This window comes from Cryptomeria japonica, chromosome 8, assembly GCF_030272615.1.
Source record: "Cryptomeria japonica chromosome 8, Sugi_1.0, whole genome shotgun sequence".
In the NCBI taxonomy this organism is placed as follows: Eukaryota; Viridiplantae; Streptophyta; class Pinopsida; order Cupressales; family Cupressaceae; genus Cryptomeria; species Cryptomeria japonica.
In genome coordinates, this window is record NC_081412.1 from 339,391,061 (window position 1) to 339,414,080 (window position 23,020).

Sequence of the window (23,020 nt, forward strand, 5' to 3'; positions counted from 1 at the left end):
AATGTGATTATAGTCCAAGATAAACCAAATGAATCATGATATGCAAGAGGTCTGACCCGTTCTCAAAAGAAAGTCACCCTTCAAGGAGCTAGTTCTTCCAACCCAGCTCAAGCAACATCAGACTTACCAGCACCATCAAACAAACAAAAAGAATCAACCTTGGATAAATTTAAAAGGCTAACTTCAACATCATCCTCTGGATATAGCGTTGTTGAACAATTGAAAAGGACAAATGCTCAAATCTCAATATTTGAATTGCTAAAAATCTCTGCTGCTCACAAAGAGATCCTAGACAAAGCATTGCTCACCACTAACATTCCAAAGGATTTAGACATTGATCGGTTCCAGTTTATGGTGGGCCATCTAACCTCACCTCACTATCTGACCTTCTCTGAAGAAGATGACAACTCACTAAATCATCCACATAACCAGCCATTGCATATTGAAGCCATGATCCATAAACACAAAGTCAAACGTGTTTTGATAGATGGAGGCGTGGGGTTGAATATATGTACTTATAGTCTGCTTACACAACTAGGATTCTTTGAAAATGTCATTGATCCCACCAAGAAAATAACAATTAAAGCCTATGATGAAGAAGAAAGGACCTCTAAAGGTATGGCATCATTACCAAGCAGAGTGGGACCTGTAGAAAGTGATGTCCTTTTCCAGGTACTTGATCTTCCTTTGTCATCCAATATCTTACAGGGCAGGTCGTGGATTCATGAGATGAAAGCAATTCCATCAACATACCATCAATGCTTAAAATTCCCTTACAATGGAGTTGAATTCAGTATTCCTGCTGATACAAATATCATCTGTAATGCATTGATAAAAGGTGTTGATACCTTTGTGCCTCATAATAGGGTAGCCCCTACAAATCAAAATCTAGAAACACTGATGAAAGACTTAGAAAAGAGATCAAAGATTACAAATATCGGCATGGATGGCTACAAGATAGAACCGGTACTTTCATTAGTCTCTCTCCCTCCATCACCAAAATAGTTGGGCAAATCATTAGAGGCTATGAGAACACAAACTTCAACTCCTAATGTCATATACGATGGTCTTTTTGTACAGTCTTCTACCTCCCTAGCAGATGAAATAGAAGAGGATGCAGTTCTTAACTAGCTTTTCAAGGAAGATAGTCAAAATGAGGAAGTACGACATTGTGAGATTTCCCCAATCCAATATGGTCCTGGTTACAAAATGATTCAGCGCATGGGATATTCAGGTACTGGTCCTCTGGGCAAATATAAAGAGGGTATTATTGAACCAATTCGGCTGCAAACCAAATCTACAAATGATAAAGCTGGATTGGGATACACTCCGGGAAAAACATCATATCAAAATCATGCTTCTAAGACTAAATGGAAGAAAAAGAAACTACCTTTAACATTGCAAGAAGTAAACACTCAACAACAGGTTCAAGACAACTATGAAATAAAACAAGAGGAACCAACAATCAATAGAAAAGAAACAACCAGTGCTCAAGTTCCAATGGTATCATCTACAAGACTACCAAAAGTAGAGGTCCTAGAAGATATGAAAGAAGTAGAAAGGTTCAGGGAAATGTTTACACCGCTGAAAATTACAGTCACATACACTGGTAGACAACAGGTGGAAGATTCAGAGACTGACTCAAATGAGTATGAATGGGGTCCAGATCACCTCTCAAATACATCCACTACAGAAACTTCAGAAGAGTCTACTAGTACCACAAATGATACTCAAGAGTTGATGCGCATAAAACTAGAAAAGGAAATACAAGAAATCAGACAAAAGAGACAAGCCAACTATGAACAAGCGTTGACAGAAGGAAGAATATCAGAAAGCTTTTCATCTATGTATCCCTATACTAAGACAGAACAAATCGGGTATAGCACTACACAAGAAGAGTTGGAATCTATAGAACAAGAACCAGTCATCAGTCCAGAAGAAGCTGAATGGATTAGATGACAACAAATTATAGAAACAGTAAGATCATGTCAATAGGTATGTCAGATACAAATGACAAGTGAGTCGGAGCTTGAAGGAACTTGCAGCATTAAAGATGTTGGTGTTGATACCATACATATACTCACTAAATCACTTGAAGAAGACTCAGAAAATTCATCCGATGACTCTGATGACTCTGACAACAGTCCTATTCAAGACAATACTACTTAGCATCAAATTTTGAATCATCTGATGCAAACAATGAAAATCTATCTACTGATCTTATCACTGTCGAACCACGAAATGAAGTCCAATCTGACATAGAAAATGACGCTATAAGTTTGTTTATTGGATCAGGTCTACTCAATATTAACATGAACTTTAATGATCATAATCGCACTCTTCCTGGTCTCGAGACACTTATGCAAGGTGTCCTTCTAGAACTCAACTTTTCAATCCGCAGCTGTGATGACAATACTGTGAACGCTCTCAAACCGACCCAAAATTTATCATTAGTACATCCGGAACTGATTGACTATATGCTACAAAACCAGCCAATGAATATACCTAATTTTGCCAATGATTATACATTAGCCTATTATCTCAATGCAGTTGAACCTATGGACTCTTTCACCAGTGAACAGAGTGAAAACATGACTAAAGCGGATATCAAGTATCTTAGTCACAAAAACAAGAAAAATAAAAATAAAAGATCTGATGGCGAAAACCACATTATGGCGGTGTCAAAATCAAAAAAAGAGAAAATAAAGGACATATCTAAGGGTGAAAAACTCTCTGAGGTGCCTGAAGGTGAGATACTTGATATACTGCCAAGTCATTTCCAGGAGAGGTCTTCCATATTGATCGAGCCAACTCAGCCAGTAAACATTAAGATTCAAGAGACACCACACATCATTCATGTAGCTCAATCCCTATCAGCAGAGGAATTGAAGGATTTCACTTAGCTATTCTCAAAAAAGAAAATAAACTTTGCATGGATGTACTCCTATATGCCAAGCTTGGATCCTGATCTCATTATGTACCACCTTTCAATCACACTAGGAGTAAAACCAGTTAAGAAAAACTTCGTAAGATGCACCCGCATGTAGCACTATTAGTCAAGGCTGAACTAGAGAAACTGCTCAAAGTTGGATTCATCAGAGCTATAGATTATGCCAAATGGATTTCAAACATAGTACCTGTGTCAAAGGCAAACAAATCTATCAGAGTTTGCACATACTTCAGAGATCTCAACAAAGTGTGTCCAAAGAACGACTTTCCATTACCAAACATTGACATGATAGTCGACATGACTGCTGGGTATGAAATGTACTTACTAATGGACGGATTTTTCGGCTATAATCAGATTAAAATTTCTCCTGGAGATCAAGAAAAGACAGCTTTCACCTGTGCATGGGGAACCTTTTGCTAGAACGTCATGCCATTTGGGCTAAAGAATGCATGAGCAACCTATCAAAGAGCAGTCACTACCATTTTTCATGACATGATGCACAAGAATATGGAAGATTATGTTGGTGATACTTTAGTGAATAATCTGAAGAGATCAACACATATTCAAGAGCTAGGTCCTATACTAGACAGAATGGAAAAGTTCAAACTCCGATTAAATCCAAAAAAGTGTGCATTTGGAGTGACATCTGGTAAACTACTTGGCTACATCATTTCAAAGAAGGGAATCGAGGTTGATCCTGAGAAGGTCCAAGCCATAATGCAAATGTCACCTCTGAAGAACATCAATCAAATGAGAAGTCTACAGGGATGTCTCCAATCCATTAGATGATTCATTTCTCAGCTAGCAGACAAAGCTCAACCTTTCACAAAGGTATTGAGGAAAGGAATAATATACAACTGGGATCAGGAATGTGAACAACATATTCAGCAGATCAAAGATTACATGTTGAATCCACTAATATTAATGCCACCTATTCAGGGTAAACCATTGATATTATACATTTTAGCACGGATTCATCACTGGGGACACTTTTGGCACAACAAGATGACAATAAAAAGGAACGAGCTATCTATTACATCACCAAGACATTGGTGTCTTATGAAATGAACTACACTATGATAGAAAAAGCATGCTTGGCGTTAGTCTTTGCATCACAAAAACTGAGACACTACATGCTAGCACATTCAGTCAAGCTGGTGGCTAAAATTGATCCACTCAAATATCTTCTTAGCAAAGCAACACTCACCAGAAGATTGGCAAAATGGGTCATGATCCTTACAGAGTTTGATATTGAATATGTGGAATGCAAAGCCATAAAAGGACAGGTAATTATTGATCAACTTGTTGAAGCTTCGATTGAAGACTCTCAACCACTACACATAGAATTTCCAAATGAATCAATAATGCACCTTACTCAACAACCCTGGAAGATGTTCTTTGATGGGTCTTTTACTCAAAATGGTTTAGGTGCTAGCATATTATTTATTACTCCTCAGAAGTACTCAATCCCAGAGTCTTACAAGATTTTATTTCCCTACACAAACAGCATTGCAAAATATAAAGCTTTGGTAAATGGAATAAAGTCAGCCATTGAATGGAAGGTTATTGAATTGCACATCTATGGAGATTCTCAACTGGTAATCAATCAAATTAACGATACATATCAGACTCGAGATGAGAAATTGATGCCTTACAAGAGGATGGTGGATGATCTCAAGAAGTACTTTGATTTTGTATCATTCCAACAGATTCCCAGATCCACAAACAGAGCAGCGGATTACATGTTCGCTTTGATTTCCTGGTGGAAGAGTTATATTACCCGACCTATGATTCTTCGGAGACCCAAATAGTCTGTTCTATTATTGGACATGACTCATCCTAATACAGCCACATCTACTCCTATCTACGTGACCAAATTATCCCTAAAAATCTTACCCGAAATGAGAAAAGAAACTTAACCCAAAATGCTTCACGGTATGTTATCATAGCTAACGAACTATTTAGATGAGATTTGGATGGTACATTGCTTAGATGTCTAGAAACTGAAGAATCTAAACATGCATTATCGGAAGTCCATCAAGGTATTTGTGGGTCTCATTCAAATGGCCTTACTGTAGCTCAGAAACTACTACGGGCTGGATACTACTGGCCAGACATGGAAAAAGATGCTATCAAATTTGCTAAGACTTGTGAGAAATATCAGCTACATGGGAACCTCATACATGCCTCAGCAAGGGATCTCATACCATTCATTACACATTAGCCTTTCCAGCAATGGGCCTTTGATCTCATTGGTCAGATATATCTTGCTTCATCTAATAGACATAAATTCATCATAACTACCACTGAGTATTTCACCAAGTGGGTAGAATCAGTTCCGCTCATAAAAGCAAATGGTAAACAAGTCGCCTTGTTCATCTTAAACTATATCATCTACAAGTATGGTATACCTTCATCCAACATGACTGATAATGGAGGATAGTTCAAGAATAAAGACATGGATGAGCTCTATGAGAAATTTAAAATAAAACAACACTGGTCATCAATATATTATCCTCAAGGTAATGGACAAGTCGAGGCATCTAACAAAAACCTATTGACTATCTTGCATAGAACAATGAACAAGTCAGGGAAGGATTGGCATCTGCATCTCAATCCTACATTATGGGCTATAGAACAAGTATCAGAATGCCTACTGGGGCTACACCTTTTTCTTTGGTGTATGGGTCTAAAGCAGTATTACCTATTGAAGTAGAAATACCATCTCTAAGAGTTTCTTTGCAAGGTCTTGTTACTGATGAAGCTCATAGAATATCTAGATTGCAAGAACTCAAATTGTTGGATGAACGTCGGCAAGTGGCTTTTGATCATCTCAGAGTGTATCAAAAGAGAATGTCCAGAGGATATAACAAGAAAGTTAGACAAAGAGAATTTCAGGTTGGTGACCTAGTCCTGAGATAAAATCCAAAAAATCAATAGTTTCAAGACAACAAAGGGAAGTTTGAACCCAACTGGTTGGGTCCCTACATCGTTACTACGGTCTTCAGCTCTGGTGCCTATCAGCTCTCAACATCGGAAGGAGAACAGCTCCGAGAACTGATTAACACCATCCACTCGAATAAATTCTTCACCTAGAATTCTCTGCTCTAGCAAACTGTACTGCTGAAAAAGTCCTTAAAAAAATCATAAAAATCGAAAAAAAGTCCTTAAAAAAATTTAAAAAATAAATGAAAAAAGAAAGAAAAAAAGAAAAAAATATAAAGAGAGAAAATGCCCTGGTGAAAACCTGGTAAATAGGCACCTTGGTAAAAAAAAAAGAATCTCTGCCAAGCAGGTGAAAACCTAGTAAACAGGCACCTCTTGTACTCAAGCGCTCCATCTATCAATGCAATGTTGGCATTCTCGCTTTCCTACATCTTTTCTTTCACTTGTACATATTTTACAGTCACTTTCGTGACATCCTGGTTCGTTAAAACCCTCATGGCTTGAAACTGATCAACGTCCTAGTCTTAGGTTAGTCAACAAAGCACATTACATGTCCTAAGCAGTGTCAACCAAGTCATCTTTCTGTCAGTAAAACCTGGTCGTCCACTCTGAGTCGGTCACCTGTCTCATGACTACTAAAGAGTTTGTATCACTGAGTTAAAAAGCAAAACAACATAACAGAAAACAATCACTAAACAGTTTGAGCTATGCATGAAAATTTTCTTTGTATTTTGTCTTTTATATTGGTTTTCGATTATTATCCCTCTGAGTAACTTGAGGATGTCTATCCTGACTAAGAGGAGCAAGGATTGGTGGCATAATATTTTCTTGTCTTTTGCTTGTAGGAATGATCCCAATGATCTGGAAACATCTAAACTAGCTGGATGTCTATGATAAGAGCCTTCACATCAAGGTGCAATTGCCTCACATACCTCGACTCCGCTTATTTGAATGCTACAAAGAGGTCCCATCATTTCTTTGTTTGTTTTGAGAAAATTTCTTTATGATGCAATTCGGGTCCTGTGAAATCTGTCCAAGGATATGAACGAAAAAGGGGTCATTGCAGACAAGATAATTAAAATTGCACATTGAAAAGAAAGGAACTCTAATCTGCCTGTTATGTTCATTATGCTCGGTGATGAATCTTAAGCATTTTAAATCCAGTGACTAGGGTTAGGTTGCATTTTGCATCTCATTTTGCATTTCAATCTATATTCTATGAATTTAGAGTGATTTCGATGTGATAATAATGATCTCTTTATTTTATGGGAGTTGAAAGCAACATCAATTCTTAGCTAAGTGGTCTCCTTTTCATAATTTCTTTGATCGAGTGCTTGTGTTTTGAGATGTTAGCTGCATACATAAACATCTTATATAGATTCATACATTTCATTATTACTCATTTACATTCATCTTATTGCATAGAAAAATAAAAAGATTTCATTATTACTCATTTACATTCATTTATTTGCATATGAAAAAGAAATAAAAATAGACATTTATAATCATTTGCATTACATATATTCACGTTGAACAGAAATGCATACATATAGAATAAAACATATAGAAAGCATTTCATAATCGAATCAACACAAGTATGATGAAGTCAAATCGGATCTCGTATGTATATATATATATATATATATCGTATAAAGTCTGCGAGTACAAAATGATGTCAAATGACATATACAAACTCCCATCGGAGCAAGAATCATATAGGCTACAAAAAATGGGTGAGTCTACAAAAAATATAACAGCTACAAAAAGAAATATTTAGCTGTCACCCTCTCCCTCATCACCAGGTGGAGGAGGAGGAGCCTAATGATCGGGATCCTGACGAGGTGCCCGAGCTCCCTCGGACTGTGCCATGTACTGCGAATAGGGTACAACTTGTTGCACAACTGGAACTGCTACGCTGCAGGCTGCAACATAATATGTTGCTCGACTGGTCTAGTGCAAAACCTCCTGCTGAAGAGTGTCTCGCTCTGCCCTCATCATCGTGACCTGATGATCGCGCTCTACTCTAAGCTCTGCAAGCTGACGATCTCGATGAGCCCTAACCTCTGCAAGCTGCTGGTGATAAAACTCCTTATGAGTATTGGACCGGTAAGACACCAGTGGTAAGCTACTTTAGAGTGTTTGGTAGCAAATGTTATATCAAGAGGAGTAAACATCAGAGCAATTTTGATGCAAAATGTGATGAGGGAATATTCCTAGGGTATTCCACCAAGAGAAAAGCTCTCAAATGTTTCAACAATAGGACTCAGAAAATTGTTGAAAGTATCAATGTTAGAGTTGATGAAACCTCTGAGAAACCTGAGGGAACCGGCAGTGAGCAAGCAGAAGATGAACCAGTAGTAACCTTATGGGAACCGGTTACAAAATAGCCTCGCATCAGTAACAGTGCTCCTACACTGGTAGATGTTGATGCTGATGAAGATGAGGATGAAGAAGAAAAGAAAGAGGAAACATCTAAGATCATTCCTAGGTATGTAAAGCTGAATCATGATCCAAAGCATATCATAGGAGATAAGGCAGGGATTCTTACAAGAAGAAATGTCAAAGAAAATTCTTGCATGATCTCTGAATTTGAGCCTAAAACATTTAAAGAGGCACAGAAAGATGAAGACTGGATCAAGGCAATGGAAGAGGAACTTGACTAGATAGAAAAGAATGGTACATGGTCTTCGGTACCTAGACCTGAGCATAAAAATGTCATAGGCACCAAATGGGTTTTGAGAAATAAGTTGAATGAAGATGGCACAGTGGTAAGAAACAAAGCCAGACTGGTGTGCAAAGGATATGCTCAAGAAGAAAGAGAAGACTATAGAGAAATCTTTGCTCTAGTAGCCAGATTGGAAGGAGTTTGTATGCTTCTTGCATATGCAGCCTTCAAGGGATTCAAAGTATATCAAATGGATGTAAAATCTGCATTCCTGAATGGAATACTAGAAGAGGAGGTGTATATAGAGCAACCAGATGGGTTTGCCCTATCAGAAGACAATGACATGGTGTGTAGGCTACATAAAGCCTTGTATAGACTAAAGTAGGCACCTAGAGCATGGTATGAATGCTTGCACTCCCATCTTGTGAAGATTGGATTTGAAAGAACAAGTGAAGATAGCTATATCTACTTAAAATCAGAAGGAGAACAGATTCTGATCTATGAAGTATTTGTTGATGACATAATTTTTGGTGGAGATGATAAGATGAGTCATGACTTTGCAGATGAGATGAAGAAGGAATTTGAGATGTCACTTATAGGAGAGATTAAGTTCTTCATTGGACTACAGATTCAACAAATGAAAGATGGAATCTTTATCACTCAGTCCAAGTATGTCAAACAGGTATTGAAGACCTTTGACATTGAAGACAGCAAACTAGTTGGTACACCGATGGTGACCGATTGTAAACTATCAAAGGAGGATGACTCAGCATTGGTAAATGAGAAGGAATACCGATCAATGATTGGTAAGTTGCACTATGTAGTACATAGCAGACCAAACATTGTACATGCAGTGAGCATTACTGCACGGTTCCAGAAAAGCCCAAGAGAATCCCACTTGGCAGAAGTCAAGTGGATTCTGAGATATCTGAAGGGAACTATTGACTATGGATTATGGTATCCATACATTAATGATTCCAACCTGAAAGTGTTTACAAATGTTGATTGAGCTGGTAATGTGGACAACCAGAAGAGCACAACCAGTGGTGCATTCTTTCTTGGTGGTAGACTAGTCTCATGGATGAGTAAGAAGCAGAGTTGTATCTCTTAGTCTATAGCAAAAGCAGAGTATGTTGCAGCATTTATGAACTGGACCCAGACAATTTGGATGAAGCATGTATTAAATGGCTTCAAAGTTCCTGTATCTGAATCGGTAAGTATATTTTGTGACAACACCAATCAACATCTCCAAGAATCCGGTTTTACATGCCAGAACCAAGCACTTCGAGCTCAAGTATCATTTCTTGAGGGAGAAGGTTCAGAACAAAGAGGTTGTATTAGAACATGTTTCCAGTAAGGAGCAGTTAGCAGACATATTCACCAAGCCTCTACCGAAGGCTACCTTTACCTATTTGAGAGGTGAATTAGGGGTGTTGCCCCTTCAAGATGTGAACTAAAGGTGTGTGCTCCACATCAGTCAAGTCTTACATTGATACATCTTTTTCAAGATTAGTGTGTTAAAGGATTCTACTCCTTAGGGGGAGCAGCATAGTGGAACATAGATGTGTATGCCTCCACTTTGGCATTGTTGTCAAAGGGGGAGAAGATATAAAGCGGAAAAGATATATGTCATATTGGGGAGAAGATGTGAAGTAGAAACATAAAGATATCTTTGTATATTGCCATCAATGCCAAAGGGGGAGATTGTTGGCATATATGCAAAGCATGATGACCTGATGACATTGTATGTTGTCATTGATGTCAATATGCTGAAGTATGAACCAGTATGTTGATGTAAGCAAACTGGCAAGAGAACCGGTATGATGATGTAAACCGGTATTTGTGAAAAAGTGAAGTGGTATGTTTTTTCAAGGTGAACCAGTATGTTGGAATGAGAACCGATATATGGAATTTTTGTATCGAGGTTTTATTTGGCATGACTATTGGTTGGTAGTCTCAGCTTCAGGGTTTTCGGTTGATACATTCCAATATTGTGCAATTCAACTAATGACATCTTGTGATGAGTTAGCTTTGTAATGAAGACCAGATAATTGTTGCCACGTCAGCCTTGTGCGCGTGAAGGATTTCCTTGAGGATCTTGCATGGAGATTAATCCTATCTACCTCAAGAATGTGCAAAGTCTCTCTAAACGGTGGAGAGCGCGTGATGAGTTATCAACTTCCTGAAGCAGAAAAGAATGAACGTTGGAGAATGTCTTGAGATCTATTCAAGACTATTGTATTCAATGTAGTGTGATTAATGGTCGGGATTGAACTGACTGGATTGTAAAACCTAAATGTTTAGGATTTAGGGTTTATGCTACCGACCTATCTATTTCCTATAAGTTCGATGATGTTTTTCATTTTGAAGTTGTTGGAAAATGTTATGTGTGTATCCCAGTGGGTGATACTTGATTCTCTCCAGACCAGGGAAGTGTGTTGATGCCTGCAGAGTGTGATTGCAGAAGAAAAGGAGCTAAAGTGGATCTGCCTTGGCATTGAGTGTTGTTATCAGATCAGTGTCTTACCTGTTGACTTCTAACTATTTTAGTAGTTGGAAAATCCCTTAACCGGGTAGCCTTAACAGGCTTTTGTGTAAATCCTTTAACAGGGTGACTCAATTCAATGAGTTCTTCAAATCCTCTTGCGAGGTAACCTTTAACAGGGTTCTAACCTTTAACCGGGTATTTAGCCATCTCTTAACCAGGTGATCCCTAGCAGGATCGGCTCCTAGCAGAACCTATTATAATTGTCTTTAACCGAACTAGGCTCCTAATAGAGCAGACTTCAAAAGAGTTCAAGAACAACTTGTGGGTATTCATCCCCACCGTGGTTTTTCCCAGTTGGGTTTCCACATGAAAAATTAGTGTGTGATGTCTTTCATGTGATGGCTTAGTGTTTTATGTCAAAGTGGTAAAACATGTTGAACTAGAAGTCATTATATTTCTAATTATAGATTACTTGTTTATGCATAAGGGTGAAGTGAAAATGAGGTATTAGATTGTGTGGAAAGCCTAGAGTTACCAGTTTATGTCTTTTACATTCTCATTGTGTTTTACCGGTAGCAATCTGATTTAGACCGGTGTTATTGCTTACCAGTCAAAGTTCAATGTGTGCAATCAAACCGGTTCAAGGAAAGTGTTTTTGCCTGTACTGATTCACCCCCCCCCCTCTCAGTATTGGTTTGGTACTAACTATTCATCATTTATTCATCATTGTCCCTGTCTCTAGCCCTGCCTCTGTCCCTATCCCTGTCCCTGTCCTGGTGCGGGGGCATCATCCTCAATCTCCTCAATGCAAGGAGCCTTCTCAGCTAGATCTGTCAACCTCGGGAATGGATGTTGCTGGAACCATTACCTATACTGGGGCAATACCCCTACATCTGCAACATCGTCCATATAGTCCCATCTCAAGCGTTGTAGACCATTCAGCTCTTGCATACTCAAGGCATAGGATAACCTCGGTGACCATTCCCACCTCTCCTCATCAGCATATCAAGCATACGTTGTGAACTCCTGTGAGATCCCCTGAGGCCGGCGATACTGCCTCATCACCCATGATACTACAAATCGCTCCACTATTGTCTGCGATCTGCCAATAAGTGGGCACGTAACAAAAATGTCCCTGCTTACTAGCCGCTAGTCATCCCATGGCTCTAAACTCATGTAAGGCCTCCATACCATGACTATCAGATCATCTAGCTGTCGCTGCCAAAAATCTGTCTTGCCCAGATGGGGCTGCGTAACATAACCAGCATACCTATATACAATCGGTTGCCTAGGCTCTCTGCTATCATCAATGATTGGCTGACATACTGGGAGGTGCTCCCAAGCCCAAACCTGTAATATCAAAACTCCAGTGGCCATGCTCTTGCCCTCTCTATACACTATCTCATGCATCTCACGATACATGTGTGCCAAAATTCAAGAACCCCAACCAAGCCTCTGAGGGGTCTCAATCAATCTCTCCAACATTCGGCCCCATCCACACTGGAATCCCTGCTGACCTCTATCCGGCATCAGAAAATAGCCGATAAACCCTACTAGAACACAGGTGAGAGGAAACTTGTCACTATACCGGCTCATCATGATGTCCCAACTGATTGAACATGTCAGGATATTAGGATCCCTGAAGACATGCCTAACTTCCTGTAAAGCTATGCTGCATTATTATCCACCTTATCCCCAGCAAAAGGGATACGAAGGATCCTATATACGTCCTCAGGAGTGATAATCATCTCCCCAACTGGTAAGTGAAAGGTCTTATGCTCAGAATGGAAACGCTCAACCAATGATGTGAGCATACCATGATTCACATGGATATCAGGTAATCTAAGAAGGTGCGTCAAACCGCACAAATCAATATGAGCCTGATCAACCTCTGAAAGTTGTCGAATTAATGTCATAGTGGGTGGGTAAACACACTTGAAGACCACATGAGGTAATCGAACCTACAAAATAAAATCAAACAACAACGAAGCATTAGAAAACATTCCAAATAAGCCTACAAGAGAAGTAAAACATCAAGCAAATCCAACTACATCAATTGCAAAATCAAAATTTCAAGTTTCGACCTTCAAAAATGCTCATTGTTTTCCAAATGACAAAACACAGAAAGGCAGCATTTTGTACGAGTCGGGATTGAGTCTCGTACAACAAAAGACACCCATACGACAAAAGATCATACTCCGCACGATAAAATGATCTTTCAAGAAGGTTGTCGTACGACATAAGGGTGGCCCTAGAATGACAAAACTAATAGTCTGAAATGACAAAACAAACTTTGAAAGTTTGTCGTAGAGACAGAATCCTATCTCGCATGACAAAACAAGAAAACCCGACTCAACATGCCAAAAAACTTGAAAAATAAAAAAAAAATCCAAAATCGAAATGAATAATAGGCTTAAGATCGATCACTTACTGCTGGCTCATAGTGTAGAGGTCAATTATGTCATCTCTGGCACTCGAATCGATGCTCACGAGTAGGGACCACCATTTTCTCCGCAGAAGGCTTTTTGAATTTTCAAACTTGGGAGGTTAAAAAGAATTGAAAATGACACTTTTACCCCTTATATAGCCAAAACCCTAATTTTTCAACTTGCTTCGATGGACATGAAAATTGTACCCTTAGCTAATTCACCTATTCAGATTCCATTTTTGGGATCGAAATCGAAATTCAAGATCATTTTGCTAGTCAATTTCAAAATTTTGACCACTTAGCACTTTTTCATCAAATGCTCATTCTTTCTTCTAATTGCGCTCAAATTCAACGTTGAATCTCAATTTCAATTCTACACATCAATTTTGCAATCAATTTAACATCAAAACCAAAATTTTCAAAAAAATCCTCAAAATCAATTTGTGCTCAAATAACTTATCATTGCTCAAAATTGCCTATAATCATTACCCTCGCTATCTTTCAATTTCGCTCTCGAGAGGGCATACTCGTGACCTTATGACCTCATATCTTTAATGTCGATAAATTCTTAAATCTTCATCAAAATTCAAGCAAAAATATTTTCAACTAAAGAAAATCAAATTCTTATTGCTAAGGGGCATCTCATCTTTATCGCTTCATATCAAGTTGAGATCTCTCAATCATCTGAATCGAATCAATCGCTAGGGGCATATCAGTTTCCTCACTTCATATCAAGCTGATATTTGTCTTCTTCTGAATCAATCTCTTAATGTTAATCAGTTTCATTGCTTTTCATCAAGTTGGTTATTCGTTTAAAAACAATCAAGGGTTTAAAGAGTATCTTTGATCACACACTAAATCTAAGCAGGTGTTTAGTTTCATCGCATCGAATCAAGCTGGACAGTTTATCTTCGCTCATCGTATCTTGATCAATCAAGTTCAAGATCAATTTTTATCTTCGCTCACTGCATCTAAGTTCAATCAAGTTCTAGATCAGTAAGATCCGCTTCTTAATCAATCAAGTTCAAGTTTGGTATCTTTTCTCTCTATCGTTTCTCAGTTCAATCAAGTTCGGGATCGGTATCACTTTAATTAGACTTTATTCAGCTTCATCGCTTCGAATCAAGCTAAACACCTTGCTCTTTATCTAGTTCATGATCAATCAAGTTCAGAACTGGTATCTCCTAGACATCACATATTCCTTGAACCAATGCGCTACTCGCACATTAATTCAAAGAGGGGCAAATGTAATACCCTAAAAATGGTCATCTAAACCATGGGCCCCTAATCTCGACAACATCACCAAGGTCCTAACCAAAGGCAATTAAATCAATCTTGAGCACATAATTAATTCTCCAATTATCAAATGTCATATGGCAAAATCAATTACTCAATATTAATTAAATATTTATTTAATTAATTGAATCATTCCAAGAATATCATTTTGATCTATTTAATTTATTAAATATCCTAGCATATTTAATTAATTAATAAATTTGTCATTTAATCATGCAAAAGAGGAATTAATTACAAAGCAAGAGTTGAATTGAGAGAGAAATCAAACTTGAGATATTATTTCTTTTTCTAAATTTAGAAATTGAAATTAGAAAAGCAATTAATTGAATTATTAATTATTCTCTTAAATTAGAACTCAAAGCTTTCCAGAAAAAGAAGTTCAGTTGCATTGAAAAGACTCTTTTCTTGAATAAATCAAAGAATTGTCTATTTTTATCACAAGTGCATGGAATTAATTAAATCTTATTTTCCAATACAACTTGAACTTATTATATAAATGCATTTCAATTAAACTATAATTGGAATCTATCTCAAGGTTAACTGAACCTGATTTCTCAATTATTTTTAATTAATCCTAAATTGAGCTTTTCCATCATCTCTCTTGTGAATTCTCTATAAATTCAACCTTCAGCTCTAATTCAAAACACCCCAAAGATTTTTGAGAATACGCTTGGAGATTTATTATTATGCTGATTTTGCTCTGGAGTCATTGAATATATTGTGCTTTTTTTTTATTATTTCCATATTTAGTTTTATTCATTATTGCTTGAATCCATATTGCTTGAATTTGATATTGCTTGAATCTTTCATCCATCTTGCATCCATTTAGCTTAATATCATGCTCATATAGATTAAATCCTTCATCTTGGTGTAGTCTAGTCACTGGTATTACTTATTAAAATCTGAGAGCAATCTTATACTCGCATCTTTTAGAAGGAAATTGGTCGATTTGTTATGGTTTTATTATTCATGCTTAGATCTAACCATACATGTAATGACTTAATTGAAGTGTTGTGTCTTGCAGATACAGATCCTTATTCACTTTTTCACACACACAACTAGCTCTAGAATCGAGGCTTGCATCTTGAAACCCTGTTGTGCCTCAAAACACTGATTTTGATGCTCTGAAACTGGGGCTTTCGAGGCACAAGCTTTGGAATGACGTTCTAAGAGCACAATGTGCACAAACATCAGATTTTGATGCTATTGACAATAAAATCAAGACTTGCATCTTGAAAACTTGTTGTGCCTCCAAACATTGATTTTGATGCTCCAAAAATGAGTCTTTCAAGGCACAAGATCTGAAATGAGCTTCTAAGAGAATGATGTGCATCAAAATCAAATTTTGATGCTACAGGCTCCAGAATAGGGACTTGCTTCTTGAAACCTTGTTGTTCCTCCAAACACTGATTTTGAGGTTTCAAAATTGGGGTTTTCGAGGCACAAGCTCTACAAATGAGGTTCTAAGAGCACGATGTGCGTCAAAATAACGTTTTGACAATATCGACTCTGAAATCGCGACTTCCATTTTGCAACCTTGCACCTCCAAACACCAATTTTGATGCTCTAAAACTGGGGCTTCAAGGCACAAGCTCCTAAACAAGGTTCTAAGAGCACAATGTGCTTCAAAATTGCATTTTGACACTACCGGCTCTGGAATCGGGACTTCCATCTTGAAACCTTGTTGTGCCTCCAAACACCAATTTTGATGCTCTGAAACTGAGGCTTTCGAGGTGCAAGCTCCGAAACAAGCTTCTAAGAGAACGATGTGCATCAAAATTGAATTTTGATGCTACCAGCATGGGAATTGAGACTTGCATCTTGAAACCTTGTTGTGCCTCCAAACATTGATTTTGGTGTTCCAAAATCAAGGCTTTCAAGGCACAAGCTCTAAAATGAGGTTCTAAGAGCATGATGTACATCAAAACTGCATTTTGATGCTACCGACTCTAGAATCGAGAATTGTGTCTTCAAACCTTGTTGTGCCTCCAAACACTAATTTTTATGTTCCAAAAATGAGGCTTTTGAGGCACAACCTCCGAAATGAGGTTCTAAGAACACCATGTTTATCAAAATGGTGTTTTGATGCTATCGGCTTGAGAATTGGGAGTTGTGTCTTGAAACCTTGTTGTGCCTTTAAACAATTATTTTGATGTTTTGAAACTGGAGCTTTCAATCCACGCGCTCTGAAATGAGGTTCTACGAGCACAATGTGCATCAAAATCACATTTTGACACTCCAGGCTACGGAATAGGGACTTGCATCTTGAAAGCTTGTTGTGCCTCCAAACACCAATTTCAATGCTTCAAAACTAAATATTTTGAGGCATAAGCTCCAAAACAAGGTTCTACCTCGATTTTGATGCTCCAAAACTGGGGCTTTCGAGGCACAATTTCTAAAACAAGGTTCTAAGAGCACAATGTGCATCAAAATTGAATTTTGATGCTACTAGCTCTAGAATCGGGGCTTGCATCTTGAAACCTTGTTGTGCCTGAAAACACTGATTTTGATGCTCCAAAACTGAGGCTTTCCAGGCACAAGCTTCAAAATGAGCTTCTAAGAGCACGATGTGCACCAAAATCAGATTTTGACGCTATTGACTCTAGAATCGTGACTTCCATCTTGAAACCTTGTTGTGCCTCCAAACATTGATTTTGATGCTCCAAAATTGGGTCTTTCGAGGCACAAGCTCTGAAATGAGCTTCTAAGAGAATGATGTAGTTCAAAATTGACTTTTGACGCTACAGACTCTGGAATAGGGACTTGCTTCTTGAAACCTTGTTGTGCCTCCAAACATTGATTTTGATGTTTCAAAATTGGGGCTTTCGAGGCACAAGCTCCGCAAACAAGGTTTTAAGAGCACGATATGCATCAAAATCACGTTTTGACACTATCAGCTCTGAAATCACGACTTTCATCTTGCAACCTTGCACCTCCAAATACCAATTTTGATGCTCTCAAACCGGGATTTTTGAGGCACAAGCTCCTAAACAAGGTTCTAAGAGCACAATGTACTTCAAAATCGCATTTTGACACTACCAGCTCTGGAATCGAGACTTGTATCTTGAAACCTCGTTGTGCCTCCAAACACCAATTTTGATGCTCTAAAACTTGAGCTTTCGAGGTCTAAGCTCCAAAACAAGGTTCTAAGAGAACGATGTACATCAAAATTGAATTTTGATGCTACCAGTACAAGAATCGGGACTTGCATCTTGAAACCTTGTTGTGCCTCCAAACATTGATTTTGAAGTTCTAAAATCAGGGCTTTCAAGGCACAAGATCTGAAATGAGCTTCTAAGAGCACAATGTATATCAAAATTTCATTTAGACGCTACCGACTCTAGAATTAGGAATTGTGTCTTCAAACCTTGTTTTGCCTCCAAACACTAATTTTTATGCTCCAAAAATGAGGCTTTTGATGCACAACCTCCGAAATGAGGTTATAAGAACACCATGTTTATCAAAATCATGTTTTGACGCTATCAGCTTGATAATCGGGACTTGTGTCTTGAAACCTTGTTGTACCTTTAAACATTGATTTTTATTTTTTGAAACTGGAGCTTTCGAGCCATGCGCTCTGAAATGAGGTTCTAAGAGCACGATGTGCATCAAAATAACTTTTTGACATGACAAGCTCCAGAATAGGGACTTGCATCTTGAAAGCTTGTTGTGCCTCCAAACACCAATTTTGATGCTTCAAAACTGAAGATTTTGAGGCATCAGCTATAAGACAATGTTCTACCTCAATTTTGATGCTCCAAAACTGGGGCTTTTGGGACACAATTTCTAAAACAAGGTTCTAAGAGCACCATGTGCATCAAAATTAAATTTTGATGCTACTAGCTCTAGAATCAGAGCTTGCATATTGAAACCTTGTTGTGCCTCAAAACACTAATTTTGATGCTCCAAAACTGGGGCTTTCGAGGCACAAGGTTTGAAAAAAGAATCTAGGAGCATGATGTGCACCAAAATCAGATTTTGATGCTATTGACAGCAGAATCGGGACTTGCATCTTGAAACCTTGTTGTACCTCCCAACATTGATTTTGATGCTCCAAAACTGGGTCTTTTGAGGCACAAGCTCTTGAATGAGCTTCTAAGAGAATGATGTGCGTCAAAATTGAATTTTCATGCTACAAGCTCCGGAATAGGGACTCGCTTCTTGAAACCTTTTTGTGCCTCCAAACAGTGATTTTGATGTTTCAAAATCGAGGCTTTCGAGGCACAAGCTCCTCAAATGAGGTTCTAAGAGCATGATATGCATCAAAATCACATTTTGACAGTATCAGCTCCAAAATCACGACTTCCGTCTTGCAACATTGCGCCTCCAAACACCAATTTTGATGCTTTAAAATTGGGGCTTTCGAGCCACAAGCTCCTAAACAAGGTTCTAATAGCACAATGTGCTTCAAAATCACCTTTTGACACTATCGGTTCTGGAATCAAGACTTGCATCCTAAAACCTTGTTGTGCCTCCAAACACCAATTTTGATGCTCTGAAACCGGGGCTTTCGAGGTGCAAGCTCCTAAACGAGGTTCTAAGAGAATGATGTGCATCAAAATTGAATTTTGATGCTTCTAGAATGGGAATCAAGACTTGCATCTTGAAACCTTGTTGTGCCTCCTAACATTGATCTTGAAAGCTTGTTGTGCCTCCAAACACCAATTTTGATGCTTCAAAACCCAATATTTTGAGGCATAAGCTCCAAAACAAGGTTCTACCTTGATTTTGATGCTCCAAAACTAGGGCTTTTGCAGCATAATTTCTAAAACAAGGTTCTAAGAGCACAATGTGCATCAAAATTGAGTTTTGATACTACTGGCTCTAGAATCGGGGCTTGCATCTTGAAACCTTGTTGTGCCTCAAAACACTAATTTTGATTCTAAGAAACCAGGGCTTTCAAGGCACAAGCTTCAAAATGAGGCTCTAAGAGCACAATATGTGCCAAAATCAAATTTTGAAGCTATTGACTCTAGAATCGGGACTTGCATCTTGAAACCTTGTTGTGCCTCCAAACATTGATTTTGATGCTTTAAAACTGGGTCTTTCGAGGCACATGCTCTAAAATGAGCTTCTAAAAGAATGATGTGCGTCAAAGTTGAATTTTGACGCTACAGGCTCTAGAATAGGGACTTGTTTCTTGAAACCTTGTTGTGCCTCCAAACACTGATTTTAATAATTCAAAATCGGGGCTTTCGAGGCACAAGCTCCGCAAATGAGGTTCTAAGAGCACGAAGTGCGTCAAAATCATATTTTGACAATATCACCTACAAAATTGCAACTTTCATCTTGTAACCTTGTGCCTCCAAACACCAATTTTGATGCTCTGAAACCAAGGCTTTTGAGCCACAAGCTCCTAAACAAGGTTCTAAGAGCACCATGTGCTTCAAAATCGCATTTTGACACTACCGACTCTAGAATCAGGACTTGCGTCTTGAAACCTTGTTATGCCTCCAGACACCAATTTTGATGCTCTTAAACCGGGGCTTCCAAGGTGCAAACTCCAAAACAAGGTTCTAAGAGAATGATGTGCATCAAAATTGAATTTTGATGCTATGAGCATGGGAATCGGGACTTGCATCTTGAAACCTTGTTGTGCCTCCAAACATTGACTTTCATGTTCCAAAATCAGGGCTTTCAAGGCACAAGCTCTGAAATGAGGTTCTAAGAGCATGATGTACATCAAAATTGCGTTTTGACGCTACCGACTCTAGAATTGGGAATTGTGTCTTGAAACCTTGTTGTGCCTCCAAACACTCATTTTTATGCTCTGAAAATGAGGCTTTTGAGGCACAACCTCCGAAATAAGGTTCTAAGAATCCTGTTTTGACGTAAAGGCTTGAGAATCGGGACCTTGAAATCTTGTTGCGCCTCCAAACACCAATTTTGATGCTCTGAAATCAGGGCTTTCAAGGCACAATCTCCTAAACAAGGTTCTAAGTGCACAATGTGCTTCAAAATTGCATTTTGACACTACTGGCTCTAGAATCGGGACTTGTGTCTTAAAACCTTGTTGTGCCTCCAAACACCAATTTTTATGCTTTGAAACCAGGGCTTTTGATATGCAAGCTCCAAAACAAGGTCCTAAGAGAACGATGTGCATCAAAATTCAATTTTGATGCTACCAGCACGGGAATTGGGACCTGCACCTTGAAACCTTGTTTTGCCTCCAAGCATTGATTTTGATGTTCCAAAATTAGGGCTTTCAAGGCACAAGCTCTGAAATGAGGTTCCAAGAGTACGATGTACATCAAAATTGTGTTTTGACGCTACCAACTTTGGAATCGGGAATTATGTCTTGAAACCTTGTTGTGCCTCCAAACACTAATTTTTATGCTCCAAAAATGAGGCTTTTGAGGCACAACCTCTGAAATGAGGATCTAAGAATACGAGGTTTATCAAAATCATGTTTTGACGCTATCGGCTTGAGAATCGAGACTTGTGTCTTGAAACCTTGTTGTGTCTTTGAACGTTGATTTTGATGTTTTGAAACTGGAGCTTTCGAGCCACGTGCTCCGAAACGCGGTTCTAAGACCACGATGTGCATCAAAATCATGTTCTGACACTACAAGCTCCGCAATAGGGACTTGCATCTTGAAAGCTTGTTGTGCCTCCAAACACCAATTTGGATGCTTCAAAACCAAAGATTTTGAGGCATAAACTCCAAAACAATGTTCTACCTCAATTTTAATGCTCTAAAACTGGGGCTTTTGAGGCACAATTTCTAAAACAAGGTTCTAAGAGCACAATGTACATCAAAATTGAATTTTGATGCTACTGGCTCTAGAATAGGGGCTTGCATCTTGAAACCTTGTTGTGCCTCAAAACACTGATTTTGATGCTCCGATACGGTGGCTTTAAAGGCACAAGCTTCGAAATGAGGTTCTAAGAGCATGATGTGCGCCAAAATCAGATTTTGATGCTACTGACTCTAGAATCGGGACTTGCATCTTGAAACCTTGTTGTGCCTCCAAACACTGATTTTGATGTTTCAAAATTGGGGATTTCGATGCACAAGCTCCGCAAATGATGTTCTAAGAGCACGATGTACGTCAAAATCACATTTTGACACTACTGGCTCCGAAATCGCGACTTCCATCTTGCAACCTTGCACCTCCAAACACCAATTTTGATGCTCCAAAACCGGAGCTTTCAAGGCACAAGCTCCAAAATGAGCTTTTAAGAGAATGATGTGCGTCAAAATTGAATTTTCATGCTACAAGCTCTGGAATAGGGACTTGGTTCTTGAAACCTTGTTGTGCCTCCAAACACTAATTTTGAAGTTTCAAAATCATGGCTTTCAAGGCACAAGCTCCACAAATGAGGTTCTAAGAGCACGATGTGCGTTAAAATCACATTTTCACAATACCTGCTCCGAAATCACGACTTCCATCTTCCAACCTTGTGCCTCCAAACACCAATTTTGATGCTCTAAAACTGGGGCTTTCGAGCCACAAGCTTCTAAACAAGGTTCTAAGAGCACAATGTGCTTCAAAATCGCATTTTGACACTACCGGCTCTGGAATCAGGACTTGCATCTTGAAACCTTGTTGTGCCTCCAAACACCAATTTTGATGCTTTGAAACCAGGGCTTTCGAGGTGCAAGCTCTGAAACAAGGTTCTAAGAGAATGATCTGCATCAAAATTGAATTTTGATGCTTCCAGCACGGGAATCGGTACTTGCATCTTGAAACTTTGTTGTGCCTCCAAACATTGATTTTGATGTTCCAAAATAAAGGCTTTCAAGGCACAAGCTCTGAAATGAGGTTCTAAGAGCACGATGTACATCAAAATTGTGTTTTGATGCTACCAACTCTGGAATTGAGAATTGTGTCTTGAAACCTTGTTGTGCCTCCAAACAATAATTTTATGCTCCAAAAATGAGGCTTTTGAGGCACAACCTCCGAAATGAGGTTCTAAGAACACCATGTTTATCAAAATCATGTTTTGACGCTATTGGCTTGAGAATCAGAACTTGTGTCTTGAAACCTTGTTGTACCTTTAAACATTGATTTTTATGTTTTGAAACTAGAGCTTTTGAGCCATGCACTCTGTAATGAGGTTCTAAGAGCACGATGTGCATCAAAATCACGTTTTGACACTATAGGATCGGGAATAGGGACTTGCATCTTGAAAGCTTGTTGTGCCTCCAAACACCAATTTGGATGCTTCAAAATCAAAGATTTTGAGGCATAAGCTCCAAAACAAGGTTCTACCTCGATTTTGATGCTCCAAAACTGGGGCTTT